The sequence below is a fragment of the Rhinatrema bivittatum genome, chromosome 6, assembly GCF_901001135.1.
Source record: "Rhinatrema bivittatum chromosome 6, aRhiBiv1.1, whole genome shotgun sequence".
NCBI lineage: Eukaryota > Metazoa > Chordata > Amphibia > Gymnophiona > Rhinatrematidae > Rhinatrema > Rhinatrema bivittatum.
In genome coordinates, this window is record NC_042620.1 from 222,530,965 (window position 1) to 222,554,568 (window position 23,604).

The window sequence follows — 23,604 nt, forward strand, 5'->3', positions numbered from 1 at the left end:
GCATCTGTTTTTTTAATGGTAATGGGGCCGATGCAATAAAGGCTGTAGAAAGCGGGCGCTGAACAGTCAGCGCCCACTCTCTTAACATGCACATGATGCCCCAAAGGGGGGCGCCATGCAATATTTAAATTAGGGGGTCGCATTAGCAAGGATGCGCTAGGGTTTTCGTGACTGCCACACGGCAGTAAGGGAAACCGACGCCAATAAACCCGGAATTGATTTTAAAACCCCCTAATTTAAGCATCCCAAGTGACTGAAAGGCTTTCCTGCTTGTCCGAGGCATCTCATTCATTCATCTCCTTGCTGCAGATGAATGTTTTTTGTTTTTTTTTAAAGAGCCCTGCTGGGTGTCGTGCAAAATGCATTACTTTCTGGTCTGCAAACATTTGAATCACAGGCCAGGCTCGAGTCTGTCAATGAGGCGGGGAAGGGAAGAGAATGAGTGAGGTAGGAGGAAGTGAAGAGACAGTGCCAGGAAGACCCGTGGTAGTGGTAGTGGAGTTCCTGGGCTGTGGTGGGCGGTCCCCGGGAGAAAAGGCGTCAAGACACTCCCTTAGCAGGGACCCGAGAGAGGGGGGCAAGGCAGCCGCTGCTGCTGTGTTAAACAGGAAGCCCCGGACTGCAGGAAATCGCCATTGCAGAAACTGTCAAGAGAAGACAGGGAGGGCAGGCGCTGCTGCTCTGGAAGGAGCGAGGTAGGAGGAAGTGACGATCGGGCCCATCACAAAAACTGACACTGAGTTTATCAGCGCCAGTTTTCGTGGCTGCCTGCCGCTAAGGAAAACAGACGCCGATAAACTCGGTATTGGATTTAGCAATCACGAAAACCAATGCTGGGTTTATCAGTGTTGGTTTTCCTTAGCGGCGGACAGCCACAAAAACTGGCGCTGATAAACTTGGCGTCGGTTTTTGTGATGGGCCTGATCGTCAATTTTTTTTTCTTTTCTTTCTTTTCTTTTTATTCTTTTTTCGATGCACACATCTTTTAACGCCTGTTCCTGGCAAGCGTTAATAGATGACAGCTAAATGTGTATCGGAGATGCACATTTTTCTTTTTGCATCGGGAGTGAATGCCTAATAGCCTCATTCACATGCATTTGCATGTGAAGAGTGCTATTGCGTTCACTCCGCGTTAGATGCGTGTTAAATAGGAGCTAATACCCTTATTGCATTAGTGGATTGATTAACTCCTATTTTACCCACGTCCAACTGCACATTAACAATGCTCTCGGCTCAGCACATTGTATTGCATCGGCTCCTATGTGAATGGCTATTATTGTACTCTGCTCCGAATGTCTTGAATGAATGGATAACAAAGTCTTATAAATAAAAATAAATAAAGAACATAAGAACATAAGAAATTGCCATGCTGGGTCAGACCAAGGGTCCATCAAGCCCAGCATCCTGTTTCCAACAGAGGCCAAACCAGGCCACAAGAACCTGGCAATTACCAAAACACTAAGAAGATCCCATGCTACTGTTGCAATTAATAGCAGTGGCTATTCCCTAAGTAAACTTGATTAACAGCCGTTAATGGACTTCTCCTCCAAGAATGTATCCAAACCTTTTTTGAACCCAGCTACACTAACTGCACTAACCACATCCTCTGGTTAGTTGTCTTTCCCCAGTTTCTGAGTCTAGCATTCAAACTTGTGTGCCGCTTTGTTTATTAAAATACATATACCCGGACTACACTTCAGTTGCTGCAGAGCATTCTCAAAATCAGTGTGGCTCTAGAATATTGTGGGGGCAGAGTAACCTGTAAGATTTATGGGATGACACTCAGTCACGCAAAAAAAAAAAAAAAAGTCAAAATACCAAATGTGTTCCAAAACAAAATTAATTTTTCTGAAGGCAAGAATAGTTCAGAAAACCAAAAATCAGTTTCTTTAACAAGTTGAATAGAATACTAAAGGCTGGGACTCTCCACTTGCTCTCCACAAGGTTCTAGCTCCTCTAGAAACTCCAATGGAAACAAGAAAGTTCTCTTCTTTCACTCAGGAGTAAATTGTAAGTATCTTGATATTGGATATAGTCAAGACAAATTCCTTTCTCTGAGACCTACGATCAGAGCATGTCTAGATTAAATTCCTCCAATGACAGAAGAGAGCACCTTTCTCCTGTCAGGATGAGAAAGGCAGCTATTCTTTCCCTTCTTGGAGCCTGAAGAGCACAGACCCTTGGGTGCTTCTCATATACTCTTTGGAAGATGTCTTTTCCCAACTCCTCTTTGTAAGTTGTTAAGACATTTATATAATCTCTATTGACTCACCCTTTTGGAGATAGACTAGGGATGTACATTCGTTTGTAATGAATGATTAAAATGTAATAAATGAGACCATTTCCAATTAATTCCAAATGGAACAAACTGAAAATAGCCTCCTATAAAAATACTTGAAAATTTTGGGGTATTTTCATATTTGTGGCATTAAAAAAAGCAAAATGGACTCTGGTTGCCCTAGCTGGGTCTTTCTGGAAAATAATGAGCAGGTAATAGGTCCAAACCTCACCACCTCGCCTAGGCCTAGCCTATCACAGTCTTAGGCCTGACATTGATGTTGAGTCCTAAGACTTGGTGCTGGGCTTAGGCCTAGACCTTACCACCAGACAACACCCAGGCCTAGGCCTCAACATGGGGCCTAGGCCTCAGTGCCCAAGCCAGAGTCTCGACACCGAACCTGGCCCTGTTCCAACCCTCAGTACTGGGCTTGACTTGGGCCTAGTCCTTGGCATCATGACCAGGCAGTTTTTGGCCCAGGAAGGCCCAGCCAGGCCCTTTTAAATATTTTTTATTGGTTCAGGATATCATTCATTATAACCATTTCAGCCATGGAATCTCCTATTGCTGGAAATTTTCTCTCTATGCTATGGTAGATCCTAGTGGGCTTTACACACAGTTAAGGAAAGCATATTTTCTATTTGCATAAAAACTCATCAGGTCTGCTCTAGAGTAATATTTATCAATGTGCTGTGGCAGAGACAATTTCTGGAAACAGGTCTCACCAATCCAGGAATTTTAGGAAAGGTGTTCCTCGAAGCACCCTCTAGCTTAGAGGCAGACATTTCCATCCCTTCATACTGCAGCAGCACCACCTCCTGGGATGATGTTTCCACACTGACAGCATTCTCAGCTAAGATACTCAGCACTTATTCTCCTTCTGACTTGCATCCCTGCTACCAACAGTTCCTAAATCTGAGATACATTGGGTATCAATAGGCACTAGAAAAATTCAGGCAGATCTGTGGTACTAGCAAAAGAAGAGGGTCCTGTTGCAAGGAGGCTAAGTGTCACATCTAGCTCAGAAAATAACTGTGCTACTTCTTCCCACTGACTTCCCATGTTAGCTCATGTTGTGCTGCATCAGGATTGTACAAAGTCATCCATGGGACCTTGGGTCAGTGTTGTGGGCTCCATCAAATGTCAAACTTTCTCTCCTTTTGACCTTAGCAACAATTAACCCAAGTTCTGGAACTCAGCGTCTGCCTGCAGCTGTCATCTTGGTTGTCCTCCCAGAGAAATTCTATATATATAGACCTCCAGTACACAGACCTCTAGCACACGAGAAAAAGGGTGGTTTCAGACGTAAAAAGGCATCAATGGGATGGCATACAAAGAGAAGGTCCTGCTTGTTGGTGACTTCAGTCATCCAGATATGGACTGAAGTCTACCTGCTGCAGTATCATCTAAAACCGGAGAAATCCTGGACATTCTACAAGAAGTATTTCTCAGGCAACTAGTGGAAGAACTCACCTTGAAGGGAATATACACCGTATGGAACTGACAAATGGAGACAGTGTTGCTGACCTCATAGTAGAAAATGTAATGGTTGATTTTAAAAGCCCTATGCGCACCAAAGTGCGTGATTTTAAAAAGCAAGCGTGTATGTACATATCTCCCGGTACGCACTCAAATCAAAAAGTTTAAAAACGGGGCATGGCATGGGCGTGGTCTGGGCCAGTCATGGGCGGGACATGGGTGTTCTGGGAATTTACCTTGAAATGTGAGTGTAACTTTACTTCTGCTATGGATGTTGAGTAAGTATTAAAAACTAGGTGAGTCAGAGTGGTTTTAAGGTCAGGGTTAAAAGGGTAAAGGAGGCTAAATAACAGGGGGGGGGAGGGGGTTAGGAAATCCAATCGTTGTACTGGGAGCAAACTGGGAAAAAGGGCTATTGCATCAGCTCATGTTTTTAAAATCTTCCCCCCCCCCCATTTACATGGTAGAGCTGACATTTGTGTGCACGTGTGCATGTCCATATAAAATTGTGCGTACATATATACATGCATATAGCCAATTTTATAACATGCGTGTATATACGCTCATATGTTACAAAATGGCTGCATCCACTGGCATGAGCCAGCATACGCACATACATGTAAGCCCACGTGGTTGTTTGAAAATTACCATCCCTGTGTCCAATGATTTCTATATAGTGTGGTTCATCATTAAACTCTGCTTTTGTTAATTAATTGGTACCTATATTGTTACGATCGTGGATCCCTGGGCTGAGGGGGCGTTGGCACCACCTGTGAGGAGGAGCCCCACAGGTCCCCACCGTCAGCTAGCGAGGCCAGGGAGAGCCTGAGACCCCACTGGGGCTTCACCACTACCAACTCTCATTCCTGCAGGTTGAGCCCTTGGGTACCGGGGCCCGCTGGACATACGTGAGGTCTCAGGTATGGTGAGTCTCATGGTCCGTAGTCCAAGCATGGGTCAGGGCAGGCGGCGAATCTCGAGGTCAGTGGTCCAGGCAAGATTCAAAGGTCCAAGCAAGGATACAATGGATCAGGGTAAGAACCAGAACAAGATCCTCCAACTGGAGCAGGAGCCAGGAAGCCAAGGCAAGGTCTGCAAGCAGGCCTTGCCTAGATATAGGCCAAGGTCAGGGGGTGGAGAGCCGGGGCACCTCCCAGCAGTGTCCCTTTAAATGTAAATGAGTGGTGCGCATGTGCGCCTAAGGCTGCTGGGGAGCAGAGGAAGCCGGACAGCCCCGGCCGTGCTGGGAAGGTTGCGCTGGTGGTGGAGGCTTGGCGCGGGGCAGGATGCATCCGCCGCGGCCCACAGCCGCCACCAGTGTCCCCCAACCGGCCGGTTCTTATAACATATATTTCCCTTTAAATGGGATCTATGCTGCAGTTTTCAAATGATGGTTTTTAATTTGTTCTTTATAACATAGAAACATAGAAATGACAGTAGAAGAAGACCAAATGGCCCATCCATACTGCCCTGCAAGCTTTCGTACTTATTTTTCTCATACTTATCTGTTACTCTGACCGCTGAGGTCAGGGCCTTTATTGGTAACTTTTTGGTTCTAATTTTATTCCACCCTGGCCATTGATGTAGAGAGCAGTGCTGGAGCTGCATCAATGTGAAGTATCAAGCCTAAATGGTTAGGGGTAGTAACCGCCGTAATAAGCAAGCTATTCCCACACCTATTTGTTTACCCAGCCTGTGCAATTTAGTTCTTGTTGGTTGTTGTCTGAATATAAATCCTCTTTTCTTCATTCCCTCCTGCCATTGAAGCAGTGAGCTACGCTGTATATGTATTCAAAGTGAAGTGTCAGGCTTGATTGTTTCAGGGTATTAACCGCCGCAACAATCAAGCTACTCCCACGTTTATTTATTTTTCCAGCCTGTGCGATTTAGTCCTTGTTGGTTGTTTGAATATAAATCCTCTTTTCTTCATTCCCCCGGCCATTGAAGCAGAGAGCTGCTTGGATATGCAATGAAAGTGAAACATCAGGCTAATTTGGTTTGGGGTAGTAACCACCGCCGCAACAAGCAAGCTACTCCCTCGCTTATTTGTGAATGCAGATCTTTTTCCCCACATTTCCTCTTGCCGTTGAAGCATAGAGCAATGCTGGAGTTGCATTAACCTTGTGTATGTTTATTGAATAAGGGTAGTAGCCATCATTCCCGCAAGCCACCCCCATGCCTCTTCTCTTCATTTCATTCCATTCACATCCTCAAGACTTTATGGATCCACAGCATTTAACCCCACGCTGTTTTGAAATCCTTCACAGATTTGGTCCTCACTACTTCCTCCAGAAGACTAATGTGAGTTTTATGAAGTGTATTTATTATTGTAGTATATATTTTTGTTTTGTGATTATTTGTCTGTATCTTGCTTTGAGGGTCTCAGAACAGAAGGCAAGGAATCAAATTGATAAATAAAAAAATGACATTAACTTGTCTACACTAAGACTAGAATCTGGAATTCACAAGGACAGGCTATAGTATTCAGCAGACTGCAATGGGATTCTGAGAGCTGATGGGTATGGATGAATTCTGGTTAGCAATAAATAGGAGAAGCAACAAATCTTTGTGTAATGAACGTTATCAAAGGTAAACCATAGACACCAATATAGATTTCTAAGAAGGTAAGATACAAAATTATTCAAAGTTGTTAAATCACAAGAGGATTGTGAAAAATTGGAAAAGGACTTTGCAAGACTGGGAGACTGGGTATCCAAATGGCAGATGACATTCAAAGGTGAATTTTTTTTTTTTTGTTTAAACGATTTTTATTAGCATTTTTCAAACAAATACAAACATTTAGGAGGTGGTTGGTTCTTAATCCCCTCCTAGTCAAGCAAAAATAGTCAAGTTATAAAAACTTGCAAACCTCCCCCACCCTTATCTCATCACCCTTCTTCACATCCCTTGAGTTCCTGATAAATGCGACACAGGCAATTGGACAGTACCACTCCGTTGATACAAGCGTTGTATCAGTCAGTGCCTGAATCAGTCGACAAGCAGTCTAATAGTTAATCATTCAGTAAGCGGCTGCGAGCTCTATGCAGCAAAGATTGAATGTAGGGCTCCCACACTGCCAGGAATTGTTGACGTTTGTGAGGCGATCCTCTGGAAGAAAGAGACTCCATATGCATCAGGGAATAAAAGAGATTTCTCCAAACCCAGAAAGAGGGTGGATCCATCTCTCTCCATCCCATTAGTATAACCCTCTTCCCGACCAGACAAGCCTTCTTAATCAATATACAGTTATCAGGATCTCGATAACGAGTTGAAGGGATATATCCAAACAAGAGCCACGAAGGGGCAAGCGGTATAGAAACCAACAAAATAGTGGCTAAGTATTTGGCTATCCTCGCCCAAAAACCCTTGATAACTGGACAACACCAAAAAACATGGGCCAGTATGCCCAAGACTGCCTGACAACAGCCACAGACCATTGACAATGAGCCATCTGTGGTGAAATATAGGCGCACCCTAGAAATTTGTATTGAAGTTCTCGATAATAACTATTATATGAGATCCTGGCCACCCCCCCCCAAATCCAGCCCGTATCATGGCTGGAGTTATCACAAAATCCCCATCTCCCATCCAACGATCTGCCAAAATTGTGAAGATCTCCAATTGTCTCTCCTTCCGTAAATATTTATAAAAATACAATAGAGAGGGCACCTTGTTCCCAGATAGGAGGAGGGCAGCCTCTAATTTTTGGAATGTACTGCTTTGCAGAAACGCCAAAGGCAGGGCTTTCAAATAATGAACGACTTGAAGATATGGAAAAGTTGAAGCTCTCCCCTGCCCATAGTATTCCCGGAATTCGGTAAAAGAGAGCGGGTGGCCCTCTGGCGTTAATAAATGTCCCAAATAGGTAATACCCAAATTCTGCCATGTTTGGAAAACCAGTTGTTGAGACCCGGGAGAGAATTCAGGATTGCCAACCACTGGCAGTAAATAGGCACATACTTGTGGTAACTGCAATCTCTTAGTAAGTTGTGTCCATGCATATCGTATTGGGCAAAGGTTGGTAGAGTGAGCAAAAAAAACCTGATAGTTTGGTCAGTTCAACCTGAAGTGCATAGGTAAGAGCAACCGGGGCTGTCAATGCTTGGTCTGCAGCTAAATTAGTGTATATGGCCTGGCTCAGGATCCAGTCGCGAATGATGCGCATACAACCCACTAAATTATGGCAACAATCGGGGAGATCGATCGTATCTACCAAGGGTTCATTGTTAGAACCATTATCCATCTTTGTGGATAGATTTCTATCCCCAATGGTGAAATTGTTGCCATCATACATTAGAGATTCTTCTGATTTAATTTTACAATTGGAATCTTTGACTTTACAGTTATTTCCTAACAATTTGTTGGCATTAGCCACTATTGACGTGGTATCGTTATATACAAATATCCCACAACCAGAAGCTATTGAGATCATTGAGGAGAAATTGATTGGTGTATCGTCACGGATTCCATCAGAATTTTTATCATCTTTGGCACGGATTGCTTTAAGAAATAATTTCTTCATGTTTGATAACAACTTTTTCCTCCAAAAAAAGGGGTGGCTATGGGCGCTACAATGGCGCCAGATGTAGCAAATTTATATATGGGGAACTTTGAAGAAAAATATTTGCATGACATTCCCTTTAGCAGCCATATCAAGCTATGGAGGTGGTACATCGATGATATTCTGGTGGTGTGGGAGGGGGAAGAAAGTGAGTTTGCAGCATTCATGTCTTGGTTAGAAAGTTGTGATGTAAATCTAAAAATTTACCTACAATTTTGATAGGAAGAATGTAGCCTATCTTGATATTTCAATTACATTACAATCTGGAGGATTCAATTTTTCCATTTACAGAAAACCAACAGATCGAAATACACTACTAAGGTATGATAGCTGCCACCCACAGCATTTACGATCTAATCTACTGTATGGGCAATTTCTGAGGTTGAGGAGATTGTGCTCCAATGTAAAAGATTATAAAACAAAGGCACAGACTATGATCCAAAATTTTCAACAAAGGGGTTATCCTTTACAGATAATTAAGAAAGCATATAAATGAGCCCGATGGGTTAATAGAGATTTTCTCTTTCTACCCGGTAACCAACAACTGGATTCGAATATAACTGTGTGTGTTTTGCCATTCTCCCCCCAGGTGTACAAAGTGCAGAATATTATTAAGAAATACTGGCATGTGTTGATGTTACATGATGGTTTACATGATTTGCCAAGGTTTGCTTTAAAACGGGGTAAAAATCTTAGAGATATGATTATTCACTCCGATTTTGCAGAAGAGAGGGTGCGAGTGACATCTGATAATATGAAAGGACATTATCCTTGTAGAAAATGCACTGTTTGCACCCAGTCGTTTGCTGGTGAGGTTTTACCGTTTTTTGCAAAGGGTAAATTTAGACTTCAGACATTGACAAATTGCAATTCTAAGGGTGTGATATATGGGCTGTGGTGCCCTTGTCCCCGTTTGTACATTGGTAAGACCAAACGGAGCCTTAAGATCAGGATGATAGAGCACAGAAGTGCCATTGTGCGAAATAAGGTTGAAGCTCCAGTAGTACAACATTGCCTGCAGTATCAGCATACTTTTGACGATCTAAGATTTACTGTGATAGAAAAACCAGTACCTTGTAATCGTGGTGGTGACTTTGATGGGTACCTATTACAAAGAGAACAGAAGTGGATATACTTCTTTGATACGGTTGATCCTAAGGGATTAAATAAAGACATTGATTGGTCTGTGTTTTAGTTGGTTGTTGATGTCCCCTTTAAATTAAGGATTTTGGGAGATGTAGTTTCCACATTGAGCATTTGGGTCCGGATTTCCTGTGATGAAGTTTTGAGTGGTGTATTTAAATTAGTGTGGTCAAGTTTGAATTTGACATCAGAGACGCTGAGGCGCCATGTTCCTATCCTTTCAGAGACGCTGAATGTGTGTCCGGGTGAGTGTTTCTTGGTTCATTAATGAAGAGTGGCATGTTTGTAGTGTTTGTTGCACAAAGATAATGGGGTTAGAAATTTACTATCGTGGCTGTGGTGTCTAATTTGATTGTTTTTAATTTGTAGGATTTACAGAATATTTTGGCCTAGATGTATCTAAAAGAATTCCCCTGAAGAAGACTGAGATTCAGTTGAAACATGATTCATGTTGGGAATATTTGAAAACAGTTGGATGATTGAACAGCATTGTTGGCTAAGTATTCCTTTTATTATTTTCCATGAAAAAAGTAAAAAAGTAGAATATTTGGATAATATAACTATAGTACAGAGTTGATTAAATTTTAAAATTAATAAAGTAATTGTGGATAGATTCAAATGACAGTAAATGATTAAAAAGAAAATACTCTAAAGGCTGAATACAGCCTGCGGCCCATTGCGTGGCGAGAAGCTGCGGATTAAAGCATTACAGAGCTTAAGATCTATGATATTGTCATTTGATGAGATTGTGTTGACGTGTTTTGTGGAGTTAGAGATTTTAGTTCGTCTCCTCTCTCCTTGTATTTGGTTGTGATCAATTGGAGAGGTAGCTGTTCCTTTTTGTTGGAGGTGTAAGTTGTACAAAAAAAAGCAGCCTGCCATTTTGGAGGGGTTTAAAGGATCTGGGGAAACTCTGGGGAGTACAGACTATTAAACAAGGGGGGTTTGGAGGTTCTAGCTCAACACTGGGTGAACTGGTGGATGAATTGGTAAACTGGTCACAGCATAGATATGCAGTGGTTTTAAAATACTTTAACTTGCACAGTAAAAACGGGATTTACATGCCTAGGTGCATGTCAACTTAAAATTTGGCACATGTGGGAGTGCTCAGGCTGTCTTATAACATGTGGGCATATGTGTGTGCAAGTTATTAAATTGCTGCATCCTTGGGTGCACGCTGACGTATACATGCCAAAGTGTGCTCGCACCAGTTTGAACTTTACTGTCCCTTTGTGGTCAAGTGCAAAGTGATGCATGTAGGGAAGAGCACGTCAAAATGTGGCTACACAATGCAAGGTTACAAATTGGGAGTCACTACCCAGGAAAAGGATTTCTGTGTTATTATGAATAATATGTTGAAATCCTCTACTCAGTGTGCATTTGTAGCCAAGAAAGCAAATATAATGCTAGGAATTATTAGAAAAGGAATGGAAAATAAAACAGAGAATATTATTATGCTTATGTATCAGTCCATGGTGCAACTGCACCTTGAGTATTGTGTGCAGTTCTGATCACAGCATCTCAGAAAAAGATATAACAGAATTAGAAATCTACAGAGAAGGGCAAACACATTGATAAAGGGAATGGAATGATTCCCCTATGAGAAAAGGCTAAAGTGGTTTCCAACAGTGGCCTATCCAAGTCACAAGTACCTGGCAATTACCCAAATATTAAATAAATCTCAAGCTACTATCATCTTATTAATTAATAGCAGTTTATGGATTTTTCATCTAGGAACTTATCCAAATCTTTTCTAAACCCAGTTACACTAATTGCTGTAACCACATCTTCTGGCAATGAATTCCAGCTTAACTATGCACTGAGTGAAAAAGAATTTTCTTTGATTTGTTTTAAATGAGTGACTTGCTAACTTTAACTGAGTCAGTGCATTGCAGGGGGCAATTAAGTCCTCAGTCTGCTCTGAACTTGAAGGAGACAGCTATAGTACAAATTCTTGGGGAGAGCTAAGGAAAAAGCTTAAATTAGCTAGCCAAATCTGGGGGAGGGTCTGTTCAAAATCAATAGCAGATAAAGTGTCCAGTGAACAGCCCTGGCCAAGTGTTAACTGTTTGCTCCCTCCCACTCTGCCCCTCCACCTACCCACCCCTAGGTTTGTTTTTCTGATATAGTCTGCCTAAATATATAATTGGCAACAAGATAAATTAGAAATTTGGTATTTCCTTGGTGTTATCCATTCCCCTTATCATTTTGGTAGACCTTCTCTGTACCTTCTCCATTGCAATTATATCTTTTTTGAGCTGCGGCGACCAGAATTGTACACAGTATTCAAGGTGCGGTCTCACCATGGAGCGATACAGAGGCATTATGACATTTTCCGTTTTATTCACCATTCCCTTTCTAATAATTCCCAACATTCTGTTTGCTTTTTTGACTGCCGCAGCACACTGTACCGATGATTTCAATGTGTTATCCACTATGACACCTAGATCTCTTTCTTGGGTTGTAGCACCTAATATGGAACCCAACATTGTGTAATTATAGCATGGGTTATTTTTCCCTATATGCATCACCTTGCACTTATCCACATTAAATTTCATCTGCCATTTGGATGCCCAATTTTCCAGTCTCACAAGGTCTTCCTGCAATTTATCACAATCTGCTTGTGATTTAACTACTCTGAACAATTTTGTGTCATCTGCAAATTTGATTATCTCACTCATCGTATTTCTTTCCAGATCATTTATAAATATATTGAAAAGTAAGGGTCCCAATACAGATCCCTGAGGCACTCCACTGTCCACTCCCTTCCACTGAGAAAATTGCCCATTTAATCCTATTCTCTATTTCCTGTCTTTTAGCCAGTTTGCAATCCACGAAAGGACATCACCACCTATCCCATGACTTTTTACTTTTCCTAGAAGCCTCTCATGAGGAACTTTGTCAAATGCCTTCTGAAAAACCAAGTATACTATATCTACCGGTTCACCTTTATCCACATGTTTATTAACTCCTTCAAAAAAGTGAAGCAGATTTGTGAGGCAAGACTTGCCCTGGGTAAAGCCATGCTGACTTTGTTCCATTAAACCATGTCTTTCTATATGTTCTGTGATTTTAATGTTTAGAACACTTTCCACTATTTTTCCTGGCACTGAAGTCAGGCTAACTGGTCTGTAGTTTTCCGGATCGCCCCTGGAGCCCTTTTTAAATATTGGGGTTATATTTGCTATCCTCCAGTCCTCAGGTACAATGGATGATTTTAATGATAAGTTACAAATTTTTACTAATAGGTCTGAAATTTCATTTTTTAGTTCCTTCAGAACTCTGGGGTGTATACCATCCGGTCCGGGTGATTTACTACTCTTCAGTTTGTCAATCAGGCCTACCACATCTTCTAGGTTCACCGTGATTTGATTCAGTCCATCTGAATCATTACCCATGAAAACCTTCTCCATTACGGGTACCTCCCCAACATCCTCTTCAGTAAACACCGAAGCAAAGAAATCATTTAATCTTTCTTCGATGGCCTTATCTTCTCTAAGTGCCCCTTTAACCCCTCGATCATCTAACGGTCCAACTGACTCCCTCACAGGCTTTCTGCTTCGGATATATTTAAAAAAGTTTTTACTGTGAATTTTTGCCTCTACAGCCAACTTCTTTTCAAATTCTCTCTTAGCCTGTCTTATCAATGTCTTACATTTAACTTGCCAATGTTTATGCTTTATCCTATTTTCTTCTGTTGGATCCTTCTTCCAATTTTTGAATGAAGATCTTTTGGCTAAAATAGCTTCTTTCACCTCCCCTTTTAACCATGCCGGTAATCGTTTTGCCTTCTTTCCAACTTTCTTAATGTATGGAATACATCTGGACTGTGCTTCTAGAATGGTATTTTTTAACAATGACCACGCCTCTTGGACATTTTTTACTTTTGTAGCTGCTCCTTTCAGTTTTTTTCTAACAATTTTTCTCATTTTATCAAAGTTTCCCTTTTGAAAGTTTAGCACGAGAGCCTTGGATTTACACACTGTTCCTTTTCCAGTCATTAAATCAAATTTGATCATATTATGATCACTATTGCTAAGCGGCCCCACCACCGTTACCTCTCTCACCAAGTCCTATGCTCCACTGTGCTCCACTGAGAATTAGATCTAAAATTGCTCCCTCTCTCGTCGGTTCCTGAATCAATTGCTCCATAAAGCTATCATTTATTCCATCCAGGAACGTTATCTCTCTAGCGTGACCCGGTATTCACTAAAGAGGACCCTGGGGTAGGACCGTCACTAGTTAACAAGAAACTGAAGGGGAGTGGAGTAGATGTAACTCTATTTACAGAAGAGAATATATGGGAAGAGCTAGGAAAAATAAAAGTGGAGAAAGCCATGGGGCCTGATGAGGTTCATCCCAGGATACTGAAGGAGCTCAGAGATGTGCTGGCGGTTCCGCTGCGTGACCTGTTCAATAGATCCCTAGAAATGGGAGAGCTGCCAAGTGATTGGAAAAGAGCGGTGGTGGTCCTGCTTCACAAGAGTGGGCGCAGAGAGGAGGCTGGAAACTACAGACTGGTTAGCCTCACCTCGGTGGTGGGAAAAGTAATGGAGTCACTGCTGAAAGAAAGAACAGTGAACTATCTACAGTCAGAACAATTGCTGGATCAGAGGCAGCATGTATTCACCAGGGGAAGGTTCTGTCAGACAAATCTGATTGACTTTTTTGATTGGATGACTAAGGAATTGGATTGAGGAAGAGCGCTCGATGTCTTCTACTTGGATTTCAGCAAAGTTTTTGATACGGTCCTGCACAGGAGGCTTGTGAATAAAATGAGAAGCTTAGGAGTGAGTGCCAAGGTGATGACCTGGATTGCAAACTGGTTGACGGACAGAAGACAATGTGTGATGGTAAATAGAACTTACTCTGAAGAGAGAGCGGTGTTAAGCGGAGTCCCGCAAGGATCGGTGTTGGGACCGGTCCTGTTTAATATCTTTGTGAGCAATATTGTGGACGAGATAGAAGGTAAGGCCTGTCTTTTTGCGGATGATACTAAGATCTGCAACAGAGTGGACATGCCAGAAGGAGTGGAGAGAATGAGACGAGATTTAAGGAAGATGGAAGAGTGGTCGAAGATATGGCAGCTGAGATTCAATACCAAGAAGTGCAGAATCATGCATTTGGGGTGTGGAAATCTGAAAGAACTGTATTTGAAAGGGGTTGAAGGGCTAATGTGCACGGAGCAGGAGAGAGACCTTGGGGTGATAGTGTCTAATGATCTAAAGTCGGTGAAACAATGTGACAAGGCGATAGCTAACGCTAGAAGAATTCTGAGCTGCATAGAGAGAGGAATATCTAGTAAGAGAAAGGAAGTGATGATCCCCTTGTACAGGGCCTTGGTGACGCCTCACCTGGAGTACTGTGTTCAGTTCTGGAGACCGTATTTCCAAAGGGACAGAGACAAGATGGAGGCGGTCCAGAGAAGGGTGACCAAAAAGGTGGATGGTCTTCATAAAATGACATGAGGAGAGATTAAGAACCTAAATATGTATACCCTGGAGGAGAGGAGAAGCAGGGGTGATATGATACAGACTTTCAGATACTTGAAAGGTTTTAATGATCCATGGTCAACAACAAACCTTTTATGTTGGAAAAAAATCAGTAGAACTAGGGGTCAGGATTTGAAACTCCAGGTTGGAGGACTCAGAACCAATGTCAGGAAGTATTTCTTCACGGAGAGGGTGGTAGATGCCTGGAATGCCCTTCTGGAGGAAGTGGTGAAGACTAAAATTGTCTAGGATTTCAAAGGGGCATGGGATAAACACTGTGGATCCATAAAGGCTAAAAGATAGGAATGAAGAGAAGAGCCATGGAGGTGGCTTACTAGAACGGAGGCTACTTCCTGGTGATTACTACCCTTACTCAATAAGCCTTCGCACGGTTAATGCAACTCCAATATTGCTCTCTGCTTCAACGGCAAGGGGAAATGTGGAAAAGAGGATTTGTATTCAGATAACAACCAACAAGGACTGAACTTCACAATCTGGGTAAACAAATAAGCCTGGGGGTAGCTTGCTTTTTATGGTGGTTTCTACCCTAAACCAATTAAGCCTGATACATCACTTTGAATGTATATACAGCGTTGCTCTTTGCTTCAATGGCATTGATATGTGCAGTCTGGATAAACAAGCATCGGGGTAACTTGCTTGATGCGGTGGTTACTGCCCTTAACCATTAAGCCTTATGCTCACCTTTGATGCAACTCCAACATTCCTCTCTGCATCAATGGCAGGAGATGGCAGGAAATTTGAATCAAACAGTTACCAACAAGGGTCCTGAACTTGGTGGTTGGTGAAACAGATAAGTTTGGAAAAATAAATGTGGGAGCTTGCTGGGCAGACTGGATGGGACGATTGGTCTTTTTCTGCCATCATTTCTATGTTTCTATATATGTTTCTATGTTTATGCATTGCCCCTTAGTCCTTCTATTATCTGAGAGAGTAAATAATAGGGATGTGCAGACCAAAAGTTTATGTTCATAAGTCCATAAGTCGAAAGGGGGGGTCAATTTCGGTCAATATGGACATATGGAGAATTCCATAAGTTGAGTCTATGTCCATACGTGCAAATAAAAATTTAAACCCCTCACCCTCCTTAATCCCCCCCCCCAAGACTTACCAAAACTCCCTGGTGGTCCAGCGGGGAGTCAGGATGCCATTTCTGAACTCCTTTGCGAGGAGCACGTGACGTCGGCGTCACGTCGGAGTGACGCGGCGTCACGTGATTCCCCGCGCGTTCGCTCCGGGACCCTCATTGCACCCAAAAGGAACTTTTGGCCAGCTTGGGGGGGCCTCCTGACTTATTCAACATAGCTATGTTGAATAAGTTGGAAATCCGATCGTTTTCGCCTCATCACTTTTTTAAGTTAAAAAAAAAAAAAGTTGCGTTTTACATTTAAGTTCAAATCGAATGCACACCCCTAGTAAATAACCAATTTACATTAACCTGTTCAAGTCCTTTCATGATTTTTTAGATCTCTATTATATCCTCCCTCAGTTGTCTGTTCTCCAAACTGAACAACCCTAACTTCATTAGCCTTTCCTTCTAGGGCAGCCAGGACACCCTATACTTGAGCACATTGTATTTATTACATGTGCTGAAAACCCCCACATCAGAATATTTGCACAAAAATATTTTAAACATGTCAGAAACAGATTCTTGTATTTGAAGCCACTGTATGTGGGCAGTGCTTTTGAGCATCTGTTCATTTGATTATCAGTTAGGAATAGATTTCCCCTTTCTGATGTTAATGCACAGTTAAAGCTCCAGTTTTACTAGTAAAAATAAAGTAAAAGGACAGGTCGACCTTTGCAGGTATTTGAACATAGTTCTTTCTTTTAAAGTAGAAAACACTTCTAGCTTAAGTCTGTGGTGGATGCATCTTGTACAATTTATTCAGATTTACTTAGTATTCCTTGTAAACAGAAATAGCCAACTCGTGTCTCTGGCCACCAACAGTGAAAGTGACATAAGACTGCAAATATGTTACAACTGCCAAATCCCAAGACTTGTATCATTTCCAGAACAACTAGTTCAGGAAACCAAGATCAGTATTTCCTATCAAAGATTCCTATATTTTGCTCCAAACATTAACAAAGCTTGATCAAGCCCAACAAAAACGTATCCTTCCAGATGCCAATAAATGTTGTCAAATGCTGCAGAAGAACACAATGGCTGGCAGCCTTTCAAACTTTCTTTTTTTATTTTCTTTTCAATATTTTACAGCCTTGACAAAAGTGACCTTCCTCTCGGCAGGAATGTCAACACAAATGTTAAGTAAATCAACACTTCTGCTTCTCCAAGATATAAAAATACTTTCAAGCTTAACACACACAAAAATCTCCTTACCAATTTAAAAAGAAAATTAAACATGAAGCACCTAAAACTCTGTAATCTGTTATTAAGAATTCAAAAGAAGAGTAAGTTTTTAAGAAGCTTGTTGTGTAACTGTTCATTAATGTAAGTGGACAACGTTCAGTATCTCCCAGAAAATAAATAGAAAGAGAAACATTATTAGTTCTACATAGATTTTGTCATTTTTTTTTACTATAATCAAACTTGCAATTTTTTTTAGTATGGCAATCAATTATATGGTAAAATTGAACAAATCTATTTCAGCCTTAATTCTATACATAAGATGCTTTCATGTTATATATTTGTATTAATTGAACATTGCTTTTTTGTATATCTTTAACAAAAGGGGACTAAAATCCAAGCCATTTAATTTGATTAGTGTTAACAGACATCCCTGTGACATACTATAAAAAAATAAAACAGTAAGCATAGGTCTCAATATCCAAAAGGAAGAAAATCAATGATCAAGCAATTGATTGAGCTACTCATGTACCTTATTTGTACACCTTTTTCGATATGTGAACTATGCATCTGAATTTAATTGTGCAGGTAACAAAAAATAAGGCAGGAAATGATTTCCACTCTCCAGGTTGGCTAGGCCCGGTAAAATTGCAGAGGCAGCCTTTAGACGGGAGGGACTTGTGTTCAGTGCTTAAGGGTGATGCTACAGAGCATGAGGACTCTCAGTCCTCTAGGAAAGCATTGAAGACATTACTATTTCAGAAGGCTTTCTCCAGAGAATGTCAAGAGGTTAATCAGATGGGCATACTTCAGAATCTTGGACAGTCCATAGAAGGCATCTGATCATTATGCTTATGATGGTTTAGGATTTTTTATGACACAATGTACATTAGCTAAGTCAAGTTTTAGTTTGATTTTATATGTGTTTTGTTGTTGTTCCCTGCTTTGAACCCTGGATATATACGGGATACACATTTTTAAATAAATAAAATTTTAATTAAATGCCCATGAGAAAGCCTGAATGCATGGCCTCTGTAATGGCCAAACTAGTTATTTTATTTATTTATATGTTTATTTTAAAACATTTGTTATCTGCATTATCTTTCGATTCTAAGTAGAATTGAGATCAGTAGTTTTGTTGGGGCAGGCAGGATATAAAATAGGGTGACCTCCATCCTAGCAGATGCAAATAAAAGCTCGTGGCAGCAGATTCCAGTCCTGGTTCCAGTTGAATTGAAAGCACAAAAGAACAGGATGAAAAGTACCATGTAAAAAAGAAAGACAGGAAGTCATGTGCACTTAACTCAGTTAATTGTTTAGGCATATATTTGCTTTTGAAATCAGAGCTCACATTGTATATATTTATATTGTCTCATTCAATTCAATTCAAATCCAAGACTTATATACCACCTTCCCAAAACAAATGTACAAGGTAGGGTATAACAACAGAAAACAAATATATGATAAAAACATTAAACAAAATAACCATGTAACATCATAAAAGCAATCAGCAAGCATAAACATAAAAACGTTATTGAAAATGAGGATAAATACATAAATAGCAGTAAGTAGAATAAAAACTATTTATGTTTCTACCACAGTTTGTTCCTATTTTGTAACTGCTGTTATGGAATATAAAGTCCAGCAATAATAATGTGTGATATGCCATGACTTCTTGAGCACTACAAAAGTGCTTGTGTCAATATATGCCATTTCATTCTGCTCCAATTTCCAAGTATCAGATAGCTAATACCAAATTGCTCTCTGTACAATACAATTAGCCTATCAGATTGATTGATTCAGTCTTTTGTGATACATAAGCTTGCTTTCAGGGAGGAGATATGTGCAGGCCAATACAGTTACATTAATGCAAACTAGATCACCACTCACTGAAGCCAAATTAAGCATACGGTATTATCATACTACCACCACGTTTTTTCATTATAGAGTATTTCTATGCTTTATTTGCTCAAATTCATCCATTAGCCAGGGGAAGACCTTCAAAGGATTGACATGGTCAGAGCTTTAGAAATGGAGATGATTTTGGCAGCAGCAGCATTCTAGGTTGACTGCACTAGAAAGAAGAAAGAGAGAGAGAGGGGTCAGAACACAATAATAGAGTTCCTTTATGCATTCATGGCAGATTGCTTTTGAGGGCATATTATAATCCTATTTCTTGTGGTATCTAGGAGTCCCCTTACCCCTATCAATTTATTTAGTGGGATATATTGCTGTTTTGCCTCCAGGTGTATATGTTGTATAAGGTATGCTTTTAAAAGAAATTTTATAGAGCAAATGCAAAGAAACTTGAAATGCAAAACAAGTTCATCCAAACAATTTAGATGGAAGTAGCAAGTAACATAATCTTTTCCATTATCCCTCTAACAAATAAAATCAACAAGCAGAGCTGCTCTGAGTATAATCTACTACATTTTGTACTCTGCTGACAAATATCTTGAGCAAAGCTTTGTGTTAGAAAAGTGGGGACTAGGTAGTGTTTTCAATATTTACATTTGATGAACAGAATTATTTTGTTTGTGAAAAAATAAATCTTTCCTTAATAGAACAGTTGAGAAGTTCAAAGTTAGTCCACTGCACATTAACATTCTTTATGGCAAACAGGACCCGGAGCATTCAGTCAGTTCAATGAGCCAAAAACTTGCTAAACTCTACTCTGCAATTTTGAAGCTACTTTCGTTGTTAAACACTGTACTTTATATCCAGCCCTTCAAAGAATTTCAAGAGCCTCTCCTTTTTAAGTGCCAAAGTCATCAAATGTTTTATTCTAGTGGAAAGAATCCTTAAAGTCCACTGCAGACAAAAATCTCAGGCAATTTTAAGGAATTTCCATACTTAGAGAAGGTAAGGATCTTTTTCTCTGCTGTAAAATTGACTATAGATGGACTCTATTTTTTTCAGTTTCCTCTGCATTGCCATACAGAGAAAGCCACTGACCATGGCCAGCCCAAACACCCGCATGGCATTGATGTCCACTGCCTTGTGAGAAGGCCCCATTACGATCTCTGAGTTGCATCTTCGATCCCCAGGTTGGCTGGGGCTGCGAATGTTGTGAAGATAGCGCTCAAAGTTCCTGGGTGGAGGGACTCGTGGTCATCATTGGAGATTGAGAGCAAGTGACCAGATTTAGGGTCCTTGAGTTCAGGGATCCGAAAGTAGCACTAATGCCTAGTGCCTGGCCCCTGGCCTTTATTTGATTGGCTAATCCAGGATTATTGCATGTAAAATAGTCCTCTGCTTAGCCTAAGATTTATTGAACCCCTTAGTAAACGCAAAGTTTACTTTGCAATTGATCAAACTAGGTTTTCCATTTGTACAGTGTAAGTGACCCTCCATGACCTGAAATTTCTTGTACCATTAGTAATTCCATGGGGGTTAATCATCTAGTTAACATGATCAATTATCAACTATTATCAACCACATTGTACTGTACCAGTTCCTTTTAGAATACCTTGACTATTAAGGCTGGTATACAGGAAATAACTTTATCAACTTGGATTGCTTGAATTCATGTATGGCAACATAATATAGAAATGTTTGCTTGTACCTAATCTGAAACTGTGACCTTGCTACTATGTCACTTTCAATTGCTAAACTCCATTTGATTTTTCTCTATTAATATCTGTGGTTGGTATCATTGTTATCCTTCCCTCCCTGTTTTCCAGAGCCTCAATAACTATGGAAATTTTATATTTCTTTCAGTAGGTTCTCACGAGATCCCCCCCAAAAAAGTATTCATAGAAAGCAGTTGTATTTGGTTTTAACATTGTTAGCATTTCCTCTCATGAGGGATATTAAATAATTTCATGCACAACTGCTCAAAATATTTTTTAAACTTCTGTAAACATAAGATTGCCAAAATCTAGCATATGTTATGTGGTATTTAATTCTCAAGAGGAACTGGAGGAACAAAACACGTCTGCTATAGTAATTAATAAGCACCATACAGATACTTAAAATCTGTTCTATAAAAATGAATCATATCCTTCCGCAAAACCCACCCAACATTTAACAAACTATGATTTCACTGCAAAAAGACCTTTCAGTTTAAATGTTCTCTGTAAATTTTCATCACCATTCATTAGCATTTATAGGTCTTTCAGACACATTTTTCTTGTAAAATAAAAGTTAAAAACTATGACTGTTCCTGAGAAATGAGCTTTCTTTTCAGGAGAGAATAGTCCAATTCATCTGTGTTTAATAATCAAGTATGCAAACTTTTAAAATATTCAATGTGTACCAGTAATGATGGTAATTTGTAATTGGCTTATTCATGTCTGGAAAGATAGGACACCTAACTGGTCACATGTTATATAACATTTGTTTATTATGTGTGCTTTTTAAATTTCAGATGCCTAGCATTAAAGGGCAGAAAACAAGTTGCAGGTGCTTCCTTTTTATCATACCAGTTTAATGCACTTATGACAAACATTTTTCTGGGAATGTATAGATTAGTTCAAGGTAGTCCAGTAAAACAGTAGCACCTGAATCTTGTTTGCTGATCTTTCTAGGACAGGGGTGGGCAATTCTCATCTTTGAGGACCACCAACTGGTTGAGTTCTCAGGACACCCCTAACAAATATTCATGAGGTATATTTGCATACAAATGAGGCAATGTGCATGCAAATCTGTCTCATGTATATTCACTAGGAATATCCTGAAAACCTGATTGGTAGGTGACCCTAGAGGACCAGAAATGCCCACCCCCATTCTAACTAACTAACATTTAGGGGGTAATTTTCAAAAGGTTTCAGGGCATAAAACTGGAAACTTAAGGGCGGATTTTAAAAGCCCTGCTCACGTAAATCCGCCCGGATTTACGCGAGCAGGGCCTTGCGCGCCGGCGCGCCTATTTTCCATAGGCCTGCCGGTGCGCGCAGAGCCCTGGGACTCGCGTAAGTCCAGGGGTTTTTTGTCGGGGGCGTGTCAGGGGCGTGTCGGGGCGGGGCCGATCGACGTGGCGTTTTGGGGGCGGGATGTGGCGTTTCGGGGGCGGGCCCGGGGGCGTGGTTTTGGCCCGGGGCGGTCCGGGGGTGTGGTCACGCCCTCCGGAACCGCCCCTGGGTTGCGTCTCGGCGCGCCAGCGGCCTGCTGGCACGCGTGGATTTACGCCTCCCTCTGGGAGGCGTAAATCCGTCGACAAAGGTGGGGGGGGTTTAGATAGGGCCGGGGGGGTGGGTTAGGTAGAGGAAGGGAGGGGAAGGTGAGGGGAGGGCGAAAGAGGGTTCCCTCCGAGGCCGCTTCGATTTTGGAGCGGCCTCGGAGAGAACGGAGGCAGGCTGCGCGGCTCGACGCGCGCCGGCTGCCCAAAATCGGCAGCCTTGCGCGCGCCGATCCTGGATTTTAAAATCCAGAGTTGAATTTTCAAAAGATACATGCATAAAAATACAATTGTGCATGTAAAATAGGGCATATGCGCATATATCAGGGACTGCAAGTACATTTGTGACTATAAAAAGGGGACATTCCAGGGAGTGGCCAACATTTTTACACGTAGATTGCTATTTTAAAACCTGCAAAAGTGATGCGTGTAAGTTTTATTCGTGCATATATTTATTACTTCTGCTCAATATTGTTACTTAGACAGACAAATGTGAATAGCATTTTTTTTTTAAAGATTTTTTTGACTAATTTACATACTTGGATACATCTGAAAAGTTCTACTTAGACAAGTAGTGCTTTTCAGAGTTATCCAGCTAAGTGTTGCTACTTAGCTGCCTAAATCGGAACTTAACTGGATAAGTGACCCTACTTCTTATGGATAAGTCAGAATTTGCATGGCTCGCAGCTCTTACATACAGGAAAGCATGCTTGCACACATATGTACTTGTATTTTATAACCTGTGTATAACATGTGCGCAGTTTGTAAAATACAATAGTAAATTTCCATATGCCAATTTATAAACATATATGGGCGCATTCAAGAAGTTTTGAAAGTTATCCTTCAAGCATGTAAGAGGTATGTACATATTCAATTAGCACTGTGCAAAACTTGAAGTATGCACACATTGTTATCTAGATGTTTCCCTAGGTTACTACCTGCACGTACGTCTACCTCTGTTTTCATTATTTATTTATGAGTGTCTAACCTGTACACCGTTATGCACTAGTGATTTTCACATGGAATGCCAGTATATGAAACACACACACATTAAAATAAATAAATCAATTAGTGTTATGCTTAAATGCTAAAGGGAAAAAAAGGCATAGAGTAAGGGCATTCTGAGGCAGGTTTCAGAAGTTTTTTTCACAAGTTATTATTTTGAAAGCAGTATACGTGCATACATTTCTGAACTTATACTCATGT